Source organism: Myotis daubentonii, chromosome 17 (assembly GCF_963259705.1).
Source record: "Myotis daubentonii chromosome 17, mMyoDau2.1, whole genome shotgun sequence".
In the NCBI taxonomy this organism is placed as follows: Eukaryota; Metazoa; Chordata; class Mammalia; order Chiroptera; family Vespertilionidae; genus Myotis; species Myotis daubentonii.
The window spans coordinates 17,445,114-17,468,566 of NC_081856.1; the positions used below are offsets into that span (position 1 = coordinate 17,445,114).

At 42.4% G+C, this 23,453-nt stretch overlaps 1 protein-coding gene across 10 annotated transcripts in view; it reads right to left on the reverse strand.

Annotated features, from left to right (window-relative positions):
* The window catches only part of SULF1 (sulfatase 1), a 173,837-nt gene that overhangs the window by 144,691 nt on the left and 5,693 nt on the right, over nucleotides 1-23,453 (reverse strand). For 5 of the 10 annotated variants that reach the window (XM_059672934.1, XM_059672935.1, XM_059672937.1 and 2 more), the window contains exon 2: nucleotides 17,360-17,460. The gene's annotated coding sequence lies outside the window, so the exon portion shown is untranslated. Of the gene's footprint in view, nucleotides 1-2,008; nucleotides 2,264-13,600; nucleotides 13,666-17,359; nucleotides 17,461-23,453 lie in introns of those variants that run through there. The other 5 variants (XM_059672936.1, XM_059672938.1, XM_059672939.1 and 2 more) reach the window with 2 other exon arrangements.

Genomic DNA, 23,453 nt, shown 5'->3' on the forward strand with positions numbered 1-23,453 from the left:
GTACATAGTAGATGCTCAATAAATGAAGGAATTGAATCGAAGATGAAAAAATAGAGTTAGTGATAAAGCCCTAAAGTTGACTGAAGTGCTGCTATTTTCAGACACTGTGCTGGATTTTTGTACATATTACTTTCTTTTATTCCTTTCAACAATCTTCTCGTTGGGGTCAACAGTCTTCATCTTATTTAACAGATGTGAAACTTGAGGCTGAAAATCTTAAAAATCTTGATGCTGGTTATATAACCAGATGATGGCAAAAACAAGCCTCAGATCGGATCCCATCCGAGTTTGTGTTCTTTCTACTATGACCAAATATGCCTGTAAGGCTAACGTTGAGATTATGTGGCTGATCTTGGTAATTAAATTAGCTAGAGTATAGAATTTAGTGTTGACAGATCACTTTTAAATTTAGGGGTAAAAACAACTAGAACCCAGGCTCACTTTCAACTTTAATTATGCCTTAGAATTTCTTGGAAGCCCCAGAGAATTCTAAGTGGAAATGTCATATAAACAGACTCTTAAACACAGACATAATATTATTAGGTTTCCCATGTTTATTGGGTAAATAATGAAAAAAATAACTACTGCATTCTGAAACTTGACAGGAAATCTTCCCACTTGGTCCATTTTGGATATTATACTATTAGGTAAAATACTGAGCTTAGACAAATTCAGCAAATGGAAGAGCTCAAGATAATTATATATATATATATATATATATATATATATATATATATATATATATACACACACACACACATATACACACACACACACACACACATATACACATTATATGTAGTTTGCACATCTGTTTATCTAAAGAGAAAAAGCTCAGTGCATTAATCATAGCACTTGTGTTACTAAAAGTGAGAAGTCTTGCGTTTCTACATTATTACCAAATTATATTCCTTACCTGAAATAAAGATAGTAATTTTCTGTATCTTATAGTGCACCAAGTTATAATCGTGGTTTTATAAAGGCAAATTGTACAACTACCCAAAACAGAACTTTACTTTCTTGGCTTGTTCAATTAGCAAATCATACTTTCTTTCTTTTTTTTTAAAATATGTTTTATTGGTTTTACACAGAGAGGAAGGGAGAAGGATAGAGAGTTAGAAACATTGATGACAGAGAAAGATCCACCAGCTGCCTCCTGCACGCCCCCCACCAGGGATGCGCCCGCAACCAAGGTACATGCCCTTGACCGGAATCGAACCTGGGACCCTTCAGTCCGCAGGCCGATGCTCTATCCACTGAGCCAAACTGTTTCGGTCAAATCATACTTTCTAAGTGTGTAGAAATTGTACCTTTCTCAGTATTATTCAAGAGTTTTTAAGTCCCCCTTTTGTTGAAAGACAGTTTCTCAAAGCAATGAGCATCATCCCTGAGAAAATTACTGTTAATTCAGCATTCTTTGCAGAGACATAGTTCAAAACTATGGGTTTTGCCAATCCACGTTCTTTTAGTATCCAGACCCTTTGGCTACGCAGTGAAAAACTTAACAATTCACAAGTCCACTAGCGTTACAGCGTCTTATAGAGTTTACACAAGCCGGTGCAAGTGTCAAGCCTACAAGGAAAAGTGGCATCTATTTCATAGTGTGAAAAGAAATTTCCACCAGTTGTGTTTGTCTGAAATTGTGAGCACGAAAGCAGGGAAACTGAAGATCAAAGTTGTTGCACTGTTTGTCGTTGCCTCTAACCAGCCAGGTGAACAGTCAAGGCTCCTCTCCAGGCTGAGACGTGTGTACAACAGTCAGACACCCCCAGGACTCGGAGAAAGAGGCCAATTCCAGCACCTCGCCTGGGCTATTTGGTTAAGTGCATTATCACAGGAACCTCATACTCCTCCTATGATTTTTAGGAGGGACCTCACTGGGTGGAGAACTTTGGCCCAAAACACACTTTCCATCACCTAAGAATATGGATGAGGGAAAGGACTGCAGTGAATAAATAACATGAAATGCACTAGACAGCAAGGAAAGTCTGCTTCGCATCATACTTACAAGGGCTGCCTTCAGAATCTTCTCCAGAGGACACGCTCTGGGCGCTGGCAGCCTGCAGAGCAGCAGAGAGAAGGTGGCAGCGGGACGCCTTCCTCCTGAAGGCCAGGGTCATTGTTCTTATCTCCCCTGACCTCCCAGCAACAGGAGCCAGGAAGGCCTGGCCTCTGACCCCCGCCGCCCTCCCTCCTGGCCCCCTGGCCCCCTGGCCCCCGAGCCTCAGGCTGGGGTTTCCTATCTGCCCTTATAGCCACCAGGCCCGACACTGGCTCCAAACTTCATACGGGACTGTCTGCCAAGTGCTTGCAAGATGAAGGGAGTTATATAAGCCCGAGGATTATTATCATCACACACCCCCATAGAACCAAGGCTGCCAAACAAAAGGCAGTTCCAAGAAGAGGAGGAGCCGAGGCAGAAGTTACACTGGGGGTGAATTTCGGGACACTGCTGAACTGACTGGAAAAAAGGCAACTCAATCTGAGTATGCAAACCTCCGCAAACAAACAGGGAGCTGCAGCTGGCCGCAGGCAGCAGGGGGGACAGGCGGGAGGGCTGCTGGGGGAGGGGAGGAGGGAATAGAGCTGGGTTTCCAGGCACATGGTCCAGCCCCTGCCCCTGCACCCCACACAGTAGCTGTCTGTGGCAGGATGGAGTAGATGAGGAAGACGTGGTATTTGGAAAGGCAGGCTTTCCAGACACCAAGTGCTTAGTAAACACTGATGTTTCTTAGAGTCAGACCAGGTGCTTCTGCTGCTTCTCTGGATTCCTGGTCTCCTGTTTTCTTAATGACGGTTTGTAGGGCCAACCCGCTATTTTAATCCTCCAGCCGTCTCTGCTCTTTCCTTGGTGGCAGCAACAACCCAGGAGAAGGGTTCTCTACCCCAGACCTTGGGTCACCTCTGCTACCTTCCCGCCCCAACCGTGGACCTCCTGTTTTCTTTAGATTATTATTATCCTGCCCTGTTCTGGGCACTGCCCCCCAACAGCAAGGAACCTCCTCCTCCTGGCATTCAAAGCTTCCACTGGCCTCCACACGGATTTCCTGCCACCTCACCTACCCCAGTACATTCAAATAGGAGGCAGTCTCCAGAATGGCCTAGCAGTTGACTTCCCACCCTTCCTCATGTCCCCCTCCTCCGCCAGGAATGCCTTCTTCGCTCCTGCTTCCTTCGAAGTTCAGTTCCAATCCCATCTTTCCCACAGAAGCCTTCCCAAATACCTCCCCTTTCCCCCTGCTGACTCTGCTTTTCTGTTGCAGTTCCTCACCTGTTGTCTGGCTTCAGAGGTTTGGGAACCTGAGTGATTCTCCAGGGTGGCTAGCCCAGGGGTCTGCCTAAAGCTGTTGCTTAACGTGTGTAGGCTGAGTTTAACTGACAGTCAACCTGATCTTACCTGGGCCATCAGGTGTGAAAGGGGCTCTATGTCACCTCCTTGGACTCAGGTGAAAGCCACCACGTGATAGTGAAGTATTGATGTTGACACTGTGCTATAGCCTTATGAGGGTTTGTGATATCCTTCACTTTTGTGTGTGTTTACAAATTCTCATAAATTAAAAAAAACAAAGCTTTATAAAACGTGGCAAGGGGCATCTAAACTTGGTGGTGAAGAACCAAGATGGCCGCAGAGGTAAACCAGGTACTCACCGCCTCCCATAACCACATCAGAATTACAACTAAAACACAGAATAACCATCATTCAGAACTGCCTGAACTCTGACTGAATGGAAGTCCTACAACTAGAGAAGTAAAAAAGAAAGCACGTGGAGACTGGTAGGAGAGACGGAGGCATGGAACAGGCTGGATCAACACACATGTGTGGTTTTTTTCCAATCAGGAGGGCTATCTCGGCTGTGGAGGCCTCCTGTGAAGAGCGATGGGTCCCATCCCCACACCAGACCCCAGCCCAAGTTTCCAAAGCTGGGAAGAGAAGTCCTGTAACTTCGGGCTGTAAAAACCAGTGGGGATTGTGGCTGAGTTACACAGAGGCTGCTGGAGACCCAGGCAGTTCCTCTTAAAGGGCGGGAACATGAACTTACAAGGACTCACTCCCTCTGAGCTTCAGCACTGGGGCAACAGTTCAGGTGGATCCAGGGACATACAGGGAGGAACTGGATTGTCTAACATCAGAGCAAGCACTTGCAGGTGGCTTCCTCCCAGATAGGGATGCTTGCAGGGGACACTGTTCCTGTGCTGAGACCTCCACCTGTTGCAGAGCTGCCTGGCAGCCATATTGGAATTTACATCAGCCTGGCTCACATTGTTCACCGTGCCCTGCTGATTCCCTGAGACCCCGCCCCCATCCAATTTACAGCCCCACCCAAGTTGTATGCAGTGGCTTTTCCATACGAATGGCCTGTCCTTGCTCAGGCTTCAGACTTTGCTAAAATCTCTCAAACAAGCAGCAGCTGGCATCAGCATTCCCCATACCTATCAATAGAAGCCTAAGACAGCTTGGCCTTACCTGGGCACTTCTAAGCCCCAAACAAGTAGCAGTCATCTGCAAATCACTCTGTAGCTTCTGCCCAGTGGCCCCAGGCAGTGGCTGACTGTGCACCTCCAGGGAGGCCCCAGAGCTAGTTCACTCCATGGACAGCTTCAGACCAGAGCAGATTACAACTTTTCACATCCATAAGCGACACATTCAGTAAGCACCAAAGCCCCACTGAAGCAAGTCCTGCTCCATAGGGGTATCTCCTGCATAGCAGCTCTTCCACTGTAGTTGCAGCTGGTCCTCACAGCCAATTGGCCTGGAGGTCAATTCCTCCCAATGACACCAACAGTAATCAAGGCTCAACTACAACAATCCTGTGCACACAGTCCACACAGGGATGCATCTAGAGCAGTGGTCACCAACCGGTGGTCTGCGGACCACTGGTGGTCCATGAGGTCCAAAAAGTTGGCAATCACTGGTTTAAGGAAACCTTTGGAGCAGCGGTTGCCAACTGGTGGTCCGCGGACCACTGGTGGTCCATGAGGTCTGAAAGGTTGGCAACCGCTGATCTAGAGTGCCCAGCTCAGGTGACTGAGGAGGCTGAGGGGCCCTTCAGGACACCTACTACACAAGACCATCCTACTAATTCCAGGAGACATAGTAGCCCTACCTAATATATAGAAACAAACACAGAGAAGCAGCCAAAATGCAGAGACAAAGAAACATGTCACAAATGAAAGAACAGAAGAAATCTCCAGAAAAAGAACTAAATGAAATGGAAGCAAGAAAACTACTAGATAGAGAGTTCAAAACAGAATTTCTCAAGGACCTTAATGAGAGCTTCAAGGGACTTAGTGAGACTTTCAAGGATCTTAGTGAGAATTTCAAAGACATGAAAAAGAACCAGTCAGAAATTAAGCATACACTACCTGAAATAATAATTTACAGGGATTCAACAGTAGAGTACAGGAAGTCAAGAATCAAATCAATGATTTGGAATATGGGAAGCAAAAAACACCCAATCAGAGGAACAAAAAGAAAAAGAAATAAAAAATATGAAGATAGTGTAAGGAACCTCTGGGACTACTTCAACTATACCATCATTCTCATTATGAGGATGCCAGAAGAAGTGAGCAAGCTATTGAAAACCTATTTGAAGAAATAATGACAAAAAACTTTCCCTACCTGGTGAAAGAAATAAACTTACAAGTCTAGGAAGCACAGAGAGTCCAAACAAGAGGAACTCAAGGAGACCCACATCAAGGCACAACATAATTAAAATGCCAAAGGTTAAAGACAAAGAGAGAATCTTAAAAGCAGCAAGAGAAAGCAGAGAAGAAGAAGGAGGAGGAGGAGGAGGAGGAGGAGAAGAAGAAGAAATAAAAATATGAACAATAAAATGGCAATAAATACATATCTATCAACATTTGAATCTAAAAATAAAAATAAACAAATGAGAGATCTAATGAACAAAATAAACTGACGTATAAAATAAAACCAGAGGCATGGAAACATGGAACAGACTGATGAATCTCAGAGGGAAAGAGGGGGGTGGGAAGAGATTAACCAAAGAACTTATATGCATATGTGTATTACCTATGGACACAGACAATAGGATGGTGAAGGCTTGGGTAGGGGCGGGTACTGGGTGGAGGAGGGCGATGGGGGGGAAAAAAGAGAGTATCTGTAATACTCTCAACAATAAAGATTTTAAAAAATAAATATATAAACTTTGGTGGCAAAGGGTTTCTAAACTTTGAGTCAGTTCCCTTTAGGATGTAAGGTGGTGAGGGGAGCAGGAATGTTGGCATTTACTATCCTGCACATTAGAGGACTCTAAAGTGGTGCTCGCTTAATAGAATGCCAGGAAAATTCCCCAAAGGTATGGTTTTCAGAAATCACAGACTTCTGGGATGGGATGCATTTTCTGGGGGAACTCCTCCACTGCAGAAAGAATGCAGGCTATCACAGCAGCTCGCCAAATGAACAACAGCTTCTCTGCTGAATTGTTTTATGACATGGAGTGAAATATCGAATGTGAGCTGTTAGGTTCTGAGTGTCTTGTGGTTTAGTATTAAAAGGTTCTTACTGACATTTCCCCTATCATTATTTGGTGAAAGCAATGTGCTTTAAATTCCATCAGTGGTGGTTGGATTGACCAGGGTGTCATTTAAGAGTCTTGGGGTGTGTCTACACAGTACATGCTCTCCAAGGCATGCAGAATGTTCAGTGAATTAGGAGAATTTTCCCACCCCCCACTAATTTGGAACAATAAAAACCAACTCAGGTTCTAAAGAGGAGTTTTAGCCTCAAGTTCTTGAGGTTTAGGCTTTAGGGATGACAGGGGTTTCATTGTAATTTAGTAGTTCAAGTATAGGGTCTTCCCACACTTTGTTCTGCTCAAGTCAGGTTCGTAACCTTTATGACAGCTACTCCCCACTGGGTTGCGGGCACTGGCGAGAACTAGAGGCTTTATGTACATTCTTAACCTAGCAATTGTCCTACTAGAGAGCTTTTTATATCTTCACTTGACAGATGGGGAAACTGGACATAGAGCTTAGGAAGTAACAGAACTAGGGTCTGAGCCCAAATCTGTCTCACTCCAGCCTACGATTTTCTCCATTCTGCTGAAAGCTGGAAGGAACCTTGGATGATATCTCACCTGCTGGTTTTCAAACTGGTTCCGAGGAGCCCTGGGCTTTCAAGAAAGTGTTTCAGGAATCTTGGGGTGAGGGGGCAAATTGGGGGGGGGAGGCCAGGTCATTTGGGCTTGGGCTCCGTTTATTGGCTTCAAACAAGGAAGTTTCCCTTCTGCCTGTTTTATAGAGTGACTTTAAATTTTGTTTGAAATAAGGGTTTTCTACTAAAAATGATGTAAAAACTCTTGATCTAGTTTAATTTTCTCATTAAAAAGGTACAGAAGTTGGGGTGCAGAGAGATTATATGCTTTACCTGAGATTTTATAACCATCCCAACATTAATTTCAGATATCCAAGGTCTGCCTAAAACTACTGGCCTCTCCATGTTATTTCTCCTCACTTGTTAAATCACAGGGAAAGTGAGAGATAGACTGACCCAGTTGTGTTTCCTGACAGTTTTCCTTTTAAAAAGTGGGAGGCAGGAATACCTTCACCCGGGCAAGCTAGACCATTTTATGGCCCTTGGCTGTAAGTCTGAAGTTGGTCAACATTCACAACCGTGACAAATTAAAATGGAGTAAAGAGTTAAATATGCAATTTGTCTGGATGATTTAGGTCTCGCTCCCTGTTTTCATTCGTGTCAAATCAAGTAGCAAAACTTCTGCATGAATCATCTAGCTAATTACATAGCCTTGGCCTGTGAGTGTTCTTGCTACAAAACTGCTTCAGACCCCATGTTTACCAGCTGTCAAAGGCGACTCCTTTCACTCTTTTCAACAGGAGTGCAAAGACATTATTCTTAGAAGTCAGGTAGAGGCAGGGAACATGAACAATGTACAAGCCCATGTAGCCTGTATGAACGACAAGCTTGTAAGGTTTAAGATTTCATGGGCTGCCTTCACATCTGGGAGCCTCACAGGGTCCTAAAGGCCTGTGATTTCTCCTACTTTTACCTGACCCCCCCCCCCCCCCCCATGGAAAAGGCTCCCCACCTGGCTAGTTCCTCTACAGCTGGGCGACCTGCACTCCAGCTGGTCTTCAACCAAACAGGTTTCACTTCCCTGACAACCCAAAGTCATTGAAAGAAGCCAATCACACGCTCCCCTGAAAATGGGGACCTCTCACCCTCTTTTTACTACAAAGCATGCCCGAAATAGCTCCTTCTTGTTCCCTGTTCTTGAATGCATCCTCTGTGCGGCCTTCCATGGTATGGAGTGTCCTCCTTCCTTGGCTGTTAGTATAAGTGACTAATAAACTGCCGTTTATCCCATGTGTCCAGTGTCAGATGTCCTGTGCTTGGTCATCTTAGAACCCAAGAGCAGGTCTCCCTCTCTCACCATTGAGATGACCGGGAGGTGAACCAAACAATGACCAGACATTAGTACTAATACTCAATGGAAATTTTTGGAGAATGAGTGCCAAACACCACATCCTTTGGACGTTTGCTAAGTGTCAAGTTATTTGTAAATAAAAATGACTTTTAACTGGAATTATATCAGCTGGAACTTTCATTAATTTCAAGGCCCCTGGGCTTTCCCATCTGCTCTGTTTAATTTTTATCATTCTCACCTGGGTATTTTGGGGAACAAAGCACTGTTCTCTTTCCTGAGGTGGCTTAACTGTAGTCCTGCCTAAAGGCAAGGGAATGAAAAGTTGACCCTTCCAGTCCTGTCACTTACATCTTTACTAACTGCATTCTTTCAGTTAAAGGTGGCAGAAAGGATTTTTCTCATCTCCACAGACAAGAGATTATAATAAACAGATCTTTTTATTTTTCATTTGAAGCACCCTAATACTGATATATTTTCAAATTCTCAGTCCTAGGAACAAAGCTCTAAAGCTGTAATTTCTTTTCCTACTCATGAGATTTACAATAAGAAGGTCATGTTTGTACTAGATTCTGGTTTGAAATTAATCTTCTTTTTTTCCTCAGAATTTCTATAGAGTCCAGGCACTTCATTCTTTAGCCATTTCCAAATATTAAATGCTTGTCATTCTTGAACAACAATCTCATCTTCCCGTAATGGGTGGAGAAACAAAGTAGTGGAACTTGCAAATCACTGCCAGGACATACATCACTCGAAAAGTTGTGGCTTATCCATTCAATTGCTTTTCTCCACACACTCTTAGACTACGAAACACTGTACATTTTTTTCATGAGCAGCACATATGGCTTGCTCTGACCCCTAGAAACTATTAATTACAAGCTCATTTGCATTCTGCCTTCTGAGAGAAGCTTTATGGTGTAAATAACTATATTCAAACTCCACAACCGGCCTCAACACCAAGGTCATGCCATAGTCGCTTCCCCTCTTTTCTGGACTGTGCCTCATACAGATAAAAATATATTCTTAGTTCCACTGAACAAGGGTTTATTTGAACCACATCTGCTGCTCATCAAACGTCTATTTTAGAAGTGGGGAATTCTTTTTCAGAGATAGATTCTGTTGGAAAGGTCTATGGCAGCAAATAGTTCTTATTAAATTTCACAACGTTTTACCAACATATATACATTGCTTGTCTAATTATAGGATCCAAGCAAAACCCTGCACCCCTACTTCAAAGGATTCCTCACTTGACTAATTCTACAGAGTAAATTGATTTTCTCATCATTTGTTGTGTTCGACAATAGAAAAGCTGACACAGCAACGGTGCTAAAATGACAGCTCATTTCCATTCAAGGGGAAGGAATTTGTGTTAATATTCTTAATGACTGGCATCTTTATGAGAAATGTGAAATCGTCTATCCCTTAGCAATAACCTGACTGGGATTAAAAAGTACTTGACACTCAGAACGGAAGTCATCTGTCAGGAAAAATTCTTTAGACTGGTGCGAATGAATGGAAAAAACTGGCTTCCTGATTCTGGTGTGGATATTCAAGTTTGTTAAGAATTAGTTTGAGTCGAAGAAGAATTTGGAAAGGATCTTTCAAGAAGTGAGCTGACATCCTGTTGGAGAAAAAGATAACACATTGACTCGATACATTCCTTTCACATTTCCTAAGAATTTCTGGAAATGATTTAAGAGGCCAGGACATGTAAATCGACGGAAAACACATTCAGTAAGTGTCCGTCTTGTCTTGCTTACGCGGAGCAGCAGTAATGACGCCTCCCGGGAATCACCAAGCAGCACGTTCACTGTGGTGCCCTAGCTTCTCGACAACTAATAGGATTTCCATGGGGGGTGGTTCCACCCTCTCGGGGCTGGCTGGGGCCTGAGCCCAGGGTACACGTCTAAGAGACGTGCACGTAGGCCAGTCCTTTATGAGCATCGTATAGACCAGTCTGTGTTCTGGAGCGGTTGTTCTGGCTTAACGGGCACCGTGTTGTACACCAGTTAACACGTTTTTATTGGAGTCTCCGTCTTCTCCTGCTCACCAGCTTCACAGCCAACCTTCATTTGGCTCTTTACCCCAAAGCCTAGTAAACTGTGAGAAGAAGCCCTTCACCGGCTTTGGAAATTAATTAGTCTGGGGGAAAAAAAGGTGTGAATTACAGGGAAATGTAAACTGCCTCCATGTAACTAATGAGTTTTACTGTTGAGCATTTACATGGAACTTTCTTCTGAGACATGGCATGGGCTTTTGGAGACAAAGTGAGTTGGGTTCAAATCCTAGCCCCTCTGGTGTGTGACTGTTCTTCGTTTGATTCCTTTTCTTCTAACTGGAATGACCAGAACAGAAACAACAGAGTCTGAAAGTGAACAGCAGTGTCCAACGTGTGGTGGGTGCTCAGCGATATTCAGCTTCTTCTTTTTCTGAACGTCCTTTGGGACGTTCATGTCCTAAGCGCTAGTACAGGACTGTTTGTCCTGAGTGAGTAAAAAACACGTTCCTTTTTTCAGTGAGCATTAGCCAAAGGGTCGCTCTGACAACAGTCGCCTAGGTTTCTTTCTGTGTTTAAATATAAATATTAAATGACATAAAAGAAAACTAATAGGGGTCTTTTAAAGAAGACAGTGATTGGTAATTATTAACAACTATTCGTGCACCAGTGGGGTCTCTTGGCCTGGCCTGCAGGGATTGGGCTGAAACTGGCTCTCCGACATCCCCCATGGGGTCCCAGATTGTGAAAGGGTGGTTCTCGGGTAACACACCCCGGAATCAGGCTCCCTCCTCTTTGGTTCCGGGTGTGTCACCCGAGAACCACAGCTGCCAGGTCACCACAGCTTGGCAGCTCCTGTGTTGAGCATCTGCCCCCTGGTGGTCAGTGAGTGTCATAGCTACCGGGTGGACGGTTGGACAGTCGGACGGTCGCTTAGGCTTTTATATGTATAGATAACATGGACATCAGCCCTGGGAACAGTTATTCACAGAATCAGGTAAATTAGGGTTGGTGTTAGAAATCCTAATAAAGCTTTCACTAGGAAACAATTGGTTAGAGCAGGGGTCCTCAAACTTTTTAAACAGGGGGCCAGTGCGCTGTCCCTCAGACCGTTGGAGGGCCAGACTATAGTTTTAAAAAAAAAACTATGAACAAATTCCTATGCACACTGCACATATCTTATTTTGAAGTAAAAAAAACAAAACAGGAACAAATACAATATTTGTATTTGCATGTGGCCCGCGGGCCATAGTTTGAGGACCCCTGGGTTAGAGAGACAGAAAAAATGAGCAGAGGAAATAACATGTAAGAAATTATGTATGTACCAAATCCAGTTTGTCCCCTTCCAGTCATTTGTGAGCAGGTAGAGGAATAAATTGCAAATGAAAAAAAAAACACCCCAAAAATTAAGAAGTCAGAGAGAGGGAGTTGGGGCAATGGGTAGGAGCACAGACTGGGCAGAGAAAATGAAGAAGAGAAGGCAGGAGATGTGGGGACAGGGCCCTGGACTGAGCTCTGCTAGAGGATGTGCTGAGACCAGACAGGAAAAAGCCTCGTTCTGCAGAACCTACAAGTACCCCTGTCTGAGGCTGGCAGCTACATTAGTAAGAAGAACCAGAGGTTAAGAGCCCGGGCCTGAGGCAAGGGTGATGGACAGCGAGAGGGTGATACGGGGCAGCGCCTGAAAGGAATTGCTTAAATGCTTTAAAGCGGTGCCAAGCTGAGTAACCTGAGACTGATGTGCGACTGACTTCCACGAAAGCAGGTTTTGCCCTGAAATTCCCTTACTCTGCAGTAAGGTTAAGCTGTGCTCGTCAGGTGTCTGCTGCGCTGGCATGCACGGGGCAGGATGGGGCCGTATTACTAACCGAGGAAGGTGGTAGTGAACGCGGTCCTCACAGCTCACCTAACAATTCTGGTCTGACAAATGGAGACAAATGAATATTATCAGAAACTTTGGAGAGGAAAGAAACCACACACGGCGTGGCTGGAAGCCTGGGTTGTTTTGTTCTTCGAGAGAATGTCATTTTTTTTCTATTGCTAAATACAGCACGAGCACTAGAAGTTTTAGATGTGCCCATTAGGGGTCTGAGAAGGCATTGGGATGTCAAGAGGATGTATTGGAAATACCGGTGCTGGAATTTTATACTTGAGTATCTGTCTGGAGAATATGACTCTGCCATTGGGTAGCTATGAACAATAATGATACAAGTAATTTTCATAGCCTGATTTTAATCTGTAGAGTGGGTCTAATAATGCCTGTGCTAGCTACTTCATTGAAAGTGCTATGAGGATCAAATAAAATAGGGTTACAAAAATGATTTGCAATGGTAATATGATATGTAAATAAAAATTTTAGTTAAATAATAATTATTAGTTTCCCCTGGGCTATGGTATTGATTATGGATGATTGATTGGCAAGAGGTGTAATACCCTTAAGTAGAAATTACTTTTTAGTTTGTACAGAAATGAATTACAGGCTTGGAGGAAATGTGGAGAAATAGAAGACCTTGATTCTGGTTCTTCAGTTTGCCTATAATCACCTCTATTAGCATTTGCAAATTATTTAATTCCCCTAAATAATTTTCCGTATCTTTTAAAAAATTTTTGTATTTGAAAATAATTACAAAATACCCCTGAGGTTTGGAGAGTTGAGATAACCTAGAGGAAGGTTGCAAGAATAATAGAAAAAACCCTCATATACCATTCATTATGGTCTTATACCCCTAAATATGTTTCAGTGCATATGTCCCCTAAGTATGTCCCTGTTTCTTATCCTTTAAAAGGGACTTAGTTGTGTGACATGCTCCACCAGGTTGTCAAAATGTTTGGAAGCACTTTGGAAAGTACACATTGTTATATAAAATTAAAAGACGTGGGGTTTATAAATTATGAAAAATCATATTACACAAAACTTTACGGTATTTACAAATTACTCCATTTGTAAATTGCAAACTAAGAAAGTCCATTGTTGCACAACAAGATTAGAGCTACTTAGGAGTCCCTGTGATGAATGAGAAAGACAAGAAAGATGCTCTCAGACTGTCATATCTTTTGGGTTATGTTTCTCTGCCTGGGCTTGTATCTTTTTTTGTACTGTTTTTTCACTTTAACAACTTGCCATTTCATGTGGTATTTGGGGTGGGAATTTTGAGTATATCTGAGGAAAGGTTATAGAAACTGACGGGCAGTTGCTACTCACTGTGAAGAGTTTAGTAAGAGCTCAGCTTTGTACTTCTGGTCCTCCCTCGGAGGAGTGAAAGTGTCCTGTTTTATTTTCATCAACGACATCAACCAGGATACAAATAGGAAATAGGAAAGCAAGTCTTACAAAGTATTCAGTGCAGAAAACAGTATGAACAAAGTGTTCTATGGACCAAAGATGTGATTATTCATGGAAGCCTTTTTCAGCATTCACTGTAATAAGTTTAGCTAGATGACAAACAGATAATAATTCTGCTACATTATCTTCACATTCTCAACAGAATCCTTCCCTTTCATCAGAAGAGGTAACACTATTAAGCCTGATTTCGTTCTAATTCTAACCAGATTCATAATCGCATTCTCCAGTGGATTGAAATATGACCAATAACTTTAAAAATATGAATGAAAATCCTGTTTTTCCGGTGACACATTTCTTTCATGGCCCTGACAATCATAATGGCTTCATTTAGATACTTATAATAATAACAAAAAGGGAAATATAGAGCATGTTATAAAAACAGTTTTTCAAAGAGTCAAAACCAAACAAGTAATCTAAGTTAATCTTTGATTTTGAATGATTAAATTGTTATTCTTTTTAGTGCAAAATGTAAGTTAATGGCTATGGAATACATTTATAATCCAATAATGATTGATTTTACTTCCTTGACAAAAGAAATCTGTTTTAAACATAAATTATATAGATACATAATGACATATACACTCATGTAATTTATGAAGCGATGAAGAATATTGCTCTTATACTTCTCTTGGGAAAATTCCAGTCCTCGAGAAAGTATTTCAGGTGTTTCTCAATGAGGTGACATTATTGAGAAACAACTGAACTATTCTAACGGAAGAGGTTTCCCTAATATTGAGAAGAAGTGATATATTTTGAGTCACTTGAAGCATGGGGCAGTAGGAGTTAGAAGACATAGTTGTAATGCTGATTACTCCACTCACTAGCTCATTAGACTCAGGCTCACCCTCACTAAGATTGAGTTTTCTGGTGTGCCGAAGGGATGTATGAGTAACGGTCAATATTGTCATCATAATTTGGGTAACATTTTTTGTTGTTGTTATTTTGTTTGTTTTTTGCATGAGTCAAAAAAATGCCTTTACAAAGAATGTTCTCTATAATAAAGCCACATACTTTCAGACCATCCATAGCAACATAGGTGTTTGTGTTAGAATGGATTTTCTGCAAGAAGCCATATGAACAATAAATGCTTTTCCTAATATTTGTTTCAATCCCAAGAATTCGCTATAGTACCTAATTATTCATCCTAGCACTCAGTAAGAGGGTCTGCGGTCACAAAGAGAGCTGGGTTCATACCTTCAAGTTCTTGTTAGGGCCTAAGTACAAGTGACACATGAACTCCCTTCAGTCCGGGTAGAATTTCACTGATTTGCACTTTTTAAAATAAAGTCCAGCTTGTATAACTCTCTCTGGTGAGAATGAGTTTTGTGATTTTAGGCAGGTCTCTGAACAGACACTCCCCTCTTCTCCCCAGAAGGCCTCAGTTTTTTCAGATATAAAAAAAAAGAAAAAAAATTTTTTTTACTTACATGACCTCTAAGGTATACCTTTAACATTCTGTGTTTCTATGGTATCTTACATGCCTTTCCTGAAAAATCATCCTTAATTCTAAATTATTTAAGGAAACTATAAGAAATAAGATCCACTGGCTTTGGCAGAATGTGTGGTAATTTCCTTTTTCTTCTAAGTAACTTAAAGCCTCTCATCTCATTGGCTGATTGTCCTACAAATGAGAACATGAGTCCTCGCCAAAAGAATTTTTACAATCAAAGCCCACTACAAAAATGTGATATAAACAATGGAGTTTATAGGGCATTTAATGTTTGCTATGCAGCTGACAGTGGATATATTCTTTCAGGTCTATGATCTGGTGCTATCTCTGAAATTCTGGTCTAGTCATAATTTCAAGGTCCTTAAAAACAGAACTGTCAAAATCTCCTCTGTCCAGCTCTCAAGAGAAATTAATTGATAACAGAGGATCCTGGCACGTGAGTGACTCCCAGTTATACCATTTCACATCTAATCAAGGAAGATGGAGATTTAAGTTAGCTTATTGTCTGTCTGAATCTTTGGAATCCAGCTGGCTCAAATTCAGCCTGGAGAGCAATGTGGACAGAGATGAAAAAAAACCCAAAAAACGTAAGCCAGAGAAGCAGTGCGTGAGATAGTGCCTTCCACATTGTCAACAGAATTGCCTGGTGTAGCTGCGGATTCACTGCTGATTAGTTTCCTAAAATTTCTCAGTGACTAAGATGCAACTTTCTAACCCAGTAGCCCTTAAAAGTCTATGAAGAATAGCAATAAATGGAAAACTGTACCTGATTAAGAGCCAAAATTATATGACAAGATTTTAAATGGTGAGAGAGCGCCTGTGAGAAGGAAGTTATTGATGGTTGGAATTGTTAGGAAAACAAAGTTCGATGGAGGTAATAATGGAAGTAATTTCGCTTTAAGGATGGATGAGATTTGGACACTCAGAACCATGGTGGGAGGGCAGCCCGGCCCTTTCAGAAAACAGTATGAACATTAGTAGTGTGAGTGAGTGATGTCAATTCAGGAGGTGCTGGGCCAGCTTAGGAAAGAGCAGACAAAAAGTGCTATAGGAGAGGTGGGGTGGTTACAGAGGAAGAGAGTACCCAGGTTCTTAAATGCTGACATTTTATTTAGACTGGATGCTGTAGGAAATTGGGAGATGGCTGTTTTAGTGTAATAGAATGACAGGATGCAACAATGCTAAAGGAAGGTAAATTTAACAGTGGTATCTAAGAAAGAGATAAAGTATAAAGCTCAATTTAGAAGCACGAGTGATGCAGAATTGGTTTCAAGTTCTCCCCCATTTCCCCTTCACCATGATTTTTAGTCTCAAAGGAATATTGTATTTATTTAGGCCTGTCTTAAGGGAAGAACAGAATTCCCATGTAGAGGAGAATAATGTAATCTAGATGGAGGGAACAGCAAAATAAAGGCAAAGAGGTTGGTGGGTGGCATTTTAACAAAAGGTTAACGAAATTGCTCAGTATCACACTACTAGAGGCCCGGTGCACGAATTCATGCATGGGTGGGGTCCCTTGGGGTATCCTGTGGGGATCAGGCCCCAGCCTCGCACCCTTAGGCTCACAGCCCTAGCTTGTGCCCCCAGCCTCGCAGCCCCGCCTGGCACCCTGCCGTGGCCTGGTGCCATCCCCTCAGCTGCTCCACCATCCAGCCTGCAGGAAGATGGATCAGGGCCGGCCCCGCCCGGCTCCCTCAGTGTCATCTGTGGGGCTATCGGCAGGGTGATCGTTGGGGCGATCGGGTCCCCGCTTGCACCCACCTTGGCCTGGCACTGCCCGCTCATCTGCTCCACCATCCCACCATGGCCCCACTCTCATTGGGGCCCATCAGGGCCGGTATCGCCTTCACTGCTGCCTGTTGCCAGCTCCATGTCACCGACACCTGCCATGTTCCACGCCACCCCCTGGTGGTCAGTGCACATCATAGAGAGCAGTCAAACTTTCGGTCTCCCAAATGACCACCAGAGGGGACAATTTGCATATTAGGCTTTTGTTATATAGGATTAATGGTAGCCAAGTTCTGGAATCCAGGTTTCCAATGTTTTCTTCACTGTAGCATCCTGCCTCTTTTTCCTAACTATAATATGACTCTCATTAGTTAGCACATTTTATTTCATTGCTAGAAATATTTTAATTTATAATTTACCCAGCAGGAAGTATGATTTACCTGAAGCCACTGAGGTCCAGTGGGTGTCCTAAGCTTCCAAAGGAGTTATGACAGTGGCAGAAGCAATTGTAGGAACACCTCCAATTCCACTTCTGAGACACCTGTGGGTGGACCAGAATGACACATCAGTGGATTGCTGTTTTGGGAGCAAAATGGCTAAGGAGAATAACAATCACTATATGTGAAGCATACAGCTTATTTTCTCTGTTTTTTAAAAATGTTTCTTTATTGTTGAAAATATTACAGATGTCCCTCTTTGTTTTCCCCATTGACTCCTTCCACCCCGCACCTGCCCCTCCCAGGCCTTCACCACACTACTGTCTGTGTCCATGGGCTATGCACATATGCATCCTGTGGGTTTTGTTTGTTTGTTTGTTTTGTCCTTATGCTTATGTCAAAAAAGTGACTCCCTGCCTGGCTGGTATGGCTCAGAGGTTGAACGTCAACCTATAAACCAGGAGGTTGCTGGTTCAATTCCCAGCCCAGGTTGCATTGCATGCTTGATCCCCAGTAGGGGGCCTGCAGGAGGCAGCCAATTAATGATTCTCTCTCATCATTGATGTTTCTATCTCTCCTTCTCCCTTCCTCGCTGGAATCAATAAAAAATATATATTTTTAAAAGTAACTCTGACAGAACATGTTTTGACTGCATTGATATTCTTTGCCCACCTTCTGACCCACACCCTAATCTCCACTCGAACACATTAGGCCATTTGACCTCAGCGGGAACCAGATGAAGAGATCTGATCTAGCACTAAGCTCCGCACTAAGGCCAACTTCTGTGCTTGCTGCAAATGACATTCATTGCTCTAACTCAGTGGTTCTCAACCTTCCTAATGCCGCGACCCTTTAATACACTTCCTCATGCTGTGGTGACCCCAAACCATAAAATTATTTTCGTTGCTACTTCATAACTGTAATGTTGCTACTGTTATGAATCGTAATGTAAATATCTGATATGCAGGATGTATTTTCATTGCTACAAATTGAACATAATTAAAGCATAGTGATTAATCACAAAAACAATATGTAATTATATATGTCTTTTCTGATGGTCTTAGGCGACCCCTGTGAAAGGGTCGTTCAACCCCCAAAGGGGTCGCGACCCACAGGTTGAGAACCGCTGCTCTAACTTGTGGATATCTTTCCCCTTTGGTTCCTTGAACTGGATATCTCAAGAACTACCAATTTAGTCATTAGCCATTAGTAGCTTCCAAATATAGATTAGCTCATGCCAATTAGACCCTCATGCATGGCAACCACGGATGAGAAATAGGTAACAGGTACTGCTACTTAGGCTGGCACCTCTCCCATAGGAACCAGGGAGCATGGCTCAGAAAACCCAGTTGAGTTAAACAGATCAGGCCAAACTCTTCATTGAAAACTTGAACGGAACCCAAGTCTCTTTTGAAGAACCAAAATGCTGTCAAGTCTCCACAGGTCAATGCTATTCCCACACATTTCTAGAAATAGGACTACATCTTAATTCCAAATCTTGCTGATTCAAGCAGCGTATGCTTTCAATCATGCTGCCTCCCCATATCTAGTGCAAGAGTTTGAAATGGCAAATATAATCTTTTACCTCTAATAAAATAGTATAATGAGGTGAGTAAAAAAAAGACTGTCCCATTTTGAAGAGGATCTTAAAATGAAGTGTGACTGAAAGAGAAATAAAAGAATAGCCTGGCTGGCATGGCTCAGTGGTTGAGTGTCAATCTACGAACGAGGAGGTCATGGTTCAATTCCCAGGCAGGGTATATGCCTGGGTTGTGGGCCTGATCCATAGTAGGGGGAGTACAGGAGGCATTCATCAATGATTCTCTCTCATCATTGATATTTCTATCTCTCTTTCCCTCTCCCTTCCTCTCTGAAATAAAAATATATTTAAAGAAAAAAAGAAATAATAGAGCCAAGCAAGAGGTCATAGAAAGAAAAGCCGGGGGGGGGGAGGGGGGCAGGAATCTTTTTTAAACTTTAAAATTAGGAATGATTTGTCTTTATGGCTAGTGAAGAAGGAAAGAAGGAAGTGCCTTTAGCATTTGTAAAATAAGTTATTCATATATTCTACAAATGGATGCCAACCTATCTCTTCCAAAGTAGAAGCTGAAGGTTCATGAGCAGAAGCAATTTAAATATTTCATCTCTTCTTGTCTCTAGACTCTCTTTACATTATATATCCCTCTCCACCACCAACTTTTCTGTATTCTATGACGTGGACAAGTTGCATTTTCTTAGTTGAGAGTTGACTCCCCTGCATTTGCCCACATGGCCCACCATCATATGGACCCCACACACAATAGACTAATGGACTATAACTAGCCTGATGCTGAATGGGACCAGGCTGCAACATGGAACGGAAACTCTGGACACTGGCTTTGCTTTTAGCTCTACTGAATGCCCAACTGCACTTCTTCCAGGACTGGATTAAGGGAAATGGGGCTTTAGAAACACAGAGATGTAATTCTACACAAATAAAAATCACCCGTCTTCCCATGCGAGTCTCAGAAAATTCTTTCTCTCCAGATATCGTAAGAACTCCACTCCCAGCACTCACTGGGGAAAGGGATCCCCCAACTTCCCCGATAACAAGAGGACCATACTCTTTCTCCTCCTCCTCTTTTCTCTTCTCTGTCTTCTTGTCATCGATCATGCTTTTCTCCCAGTCCTCCGACCTTTCCTCCTCCTCCTCTTTGCCCAGTGTCTCCCTTCATTGTCTTCTCAAACTGCATCTCTGCCAATTCTCTGATTAAAAAAATACTGTGTGTTTATTTGAAAGTCACACTCAGTTTAACTCCAAGCCCTAGCTCACCCATTCTTTTCACTTGTAAAAAAAAAAGTACAGCTATTTGAGTGCTTACTATATTCTATGCTCTGTACTAAGCATTTTATTTTTATTATCTCATTTAACCTTTATAACAGCTTTTTGTGAGAAACACATATCCATCTTATAGGGAGGGAAACAGTGAAAAAGAGGGTAAACACATTGTCCGCACGCAGTTTATAGGTAATGAATCACTGCTCTGATTCGTCTGCTTAGGGACATTGAGCAAAGTCTTGCCCAGCTCAGGTTCCAGCTCCTCCAATAGGGGGCTCTGTTGACATCCCTTTTACTTAATTAGTACTAATAACTGATATTTAACTACAAAATCCTTTTCATTACTAAGAGTTGTCCTGTGTTCATGTCTTTCCCCCACAGGTAAATTAGATATATTTTTCAGAGCAAGGAGAGTGTCCTTTATTATCTTGTATTCCTCTCTGCACTAGGACAGAAATACCTACACAGGAAGTGCTCAATCCACATGGAATAAATGAATTAACACACTGATGGAGCTTTCTTAAGCCTGTTCCTTTGGGCTCTGATTATATTTAGAAGGTGCAGTATGGTTACTCCTTAGGGCATCAACTCAACAGCTAAAAAGTAATTTAAGCTGTTTGATATTGAGTAGGTTCCCCCAAGTCCCTTTAACTAAGTAGAGATGTCATATATGAAAAAGGTGATAACACATGTGAAGCCTCTAGTGTCTCAAATAAAATATATTACCTGCCCCGTGCTTTTCTTCATCTGCTGTACTCAGAGCACTTTCCTTTCTTTTAGCAGCATGAAGCTCTCAAGAGGGAAAAAGGAGCATATGATTTGTAGGGGCCTCTCTTTTCTGGGATGCATTTCTTTTACATGGAAGTTAAAAGCTGAGATTTCCAGAATATCTGGACGCACTGGCAAGCACATCTGTTTACTAGAACATTCTATTTAAGGGAAGATTAATTATTGGCAGGTGAGGGTTAAGGGGGAGGCTTTAAACTGGCAGGAAGTCTATTCAGAGGACATGTTATATTATAGAAAGGTGATTTTGGTGTTAAGCCTTATTAGTGATCCAAGCTTGAAGATGAATCCACAGGTGCACACTTCTAAATTAACTTATCAATAAAAGCACACTCAGCGTGCAATTAATCATTTCTCACCAGGACTCTGGGATATTTCACAAGGGCCTAACTTTCCGTTTTATTTTAAATTAACGTAGCAGGCGTTGCCTCTGACTTACACCGCCATACTACAAAATTGGACAATACGCAAAACTCTCTGCAATTGAGATTCCCATGTTGTTTATTAGGAATGCTGTGGCATGGCTCAGGAAGATGGGACGATGCTCACATTGGTATATTTTGGGCCTCTTTCATCAAGGGAGCGGGTTCTGGGGGATTTTCCTGAGTTCTTGAGACAAATCTGTCCCAGGCCTTTTCTGTATTCTATGGCGTGGACAAGTTGCGTGTAGTTTAGTAGCCCTCTTTGCCGATGGGAAAAACCGTAACACAACGTAATAAACGGCTGGTTCGGGGTTTCAGTTAATAGTGGCAACATAACTCATCTCTAGTAACAGCAATTTGTAGCTGAACCGAAGATATGGGCAATTCCAACAAATGATGGAAGCGAGACTGAATAGAATGCAACAAAAGCAAAAATACAGCAAGGTAAATGGAAATCGCCGTCCATTGAGCAGAAAATTCAGTAACTACAGCTTTATAACATGCTCGGGTGTGTGATAAAACAAGTCCCCTTGTTGCTATGGCACTCTTCCCTTGCAAAGGCGTCCGGGCTTGCTTCTGGGTTTATTATCCAGATGAAACTTAACCAGAGCCATCTGGGCTCCTCTGGTTCCCAAACTGCTCCCTTGCAGCCACCTAACCTGGTGTGAGGATTTCATTAGTATTACATGAATGGGCAGAGATTAATTTTGGGAGAGTCTACCTTTTCTCATGAAGATTTTTTACCCAGAAATATGATGTGACTGTTCATTTATTTACCATTGCACTTTAATATCAACGTCATCCACTACTGTTAAACAGTGACATGTCCAAGTCCAGTGATGGCGAACCTTTTGAGCTCGGCGTGTCAGCATTTTGAAAAACCCTAACTTAACTCTGGTGCCGTGTCACATATAGATTTTTTTTAAAATATATTTTATTGATTTTTTTACAGAGAGGAAGGGAGAGGGATAGAGAGTTAGAAACATTGATGAGCGAGAAACATCGATCAGCTGCCTCCTGCACAGCCCCCACTGGGTATATGCCCGCAACCAAGGTACATGCCCTTGACTGGAATCAAACCTGGGACCCTTGAGTCCGCAGGCCGACGCTCTATCCGCTGAACAAAACCAGTTAGGGCACATATAGAAATTTTTTGATAGTTGCAACCATAGTAAAACAAAGACTTATATTTTTGATGTTTATTTTATATATTTAAATGCCATTTAACAAAGAAAAATCAACCAAAAAATGAGGTGACACGCGTGTCATAGGTTCGGCATCACTGTCCAAGTCCCTTAGATTCACATTTTAGAAAAATGTAGAAATAGTTTTCTACTGATTTGTAGCTGTATAGTTTTAAAAACCAGAATGGAAAAGGATTTACCTTTGAAGGTAAAGTGGAGAGCCACATTTTTGCTTTAATTAACTAAGTTTGAATGCATGATTGAACATGGATCACGAAGTTTGAGGGCAAATGGAGCTAGTTTAGATGCTACAGCTGAAGACGAGTTCAAGCAACAAACTGTTATGCTTCGTTTTGAAAGGTTTATAGACACGTTTGCTAGGGAGAGGGAGGGATCTTCTGAAATACTGCCTTGCCCTTCATCCTAGGGGAGTTCCATTCCTTTCCTCTCCCGGGGCCTGGGGCAGGTGCAGACCAGATGATCAGGATCAGAGAGAACATTCTTTGATCTAACCCTAGATCCTGAAAACTGAAATTGAATGACCGGTGTCCAAGGACCTAGTTGCTCAGTGGCATTCAGGCTCTGTTAGGTGACTTCTCAGCCAGCTGCTGCCCTGGTGGGGAAAAGCCACAGATGGTGGATGGTGGATGCCGAGTTTGGGAACGGACCAGCTCAAGCTGATTGCTTTCAGCTTTCTGTTACATTTGGTTTGGACATGAGGGACGGCAAATGTCCAAGCCCCTTTGTTTTGTCTAAATGGTATCTTGCTTTACCAATTACTTCTGGAAGCTTGACCTGACTCTCTACAATGTTTTGCCAAGTTATTATTTCTTTCTAAATAGTGGGCCAGGAGGAAGGAAGAAGAGCACATGACCCTGTGGCGAATT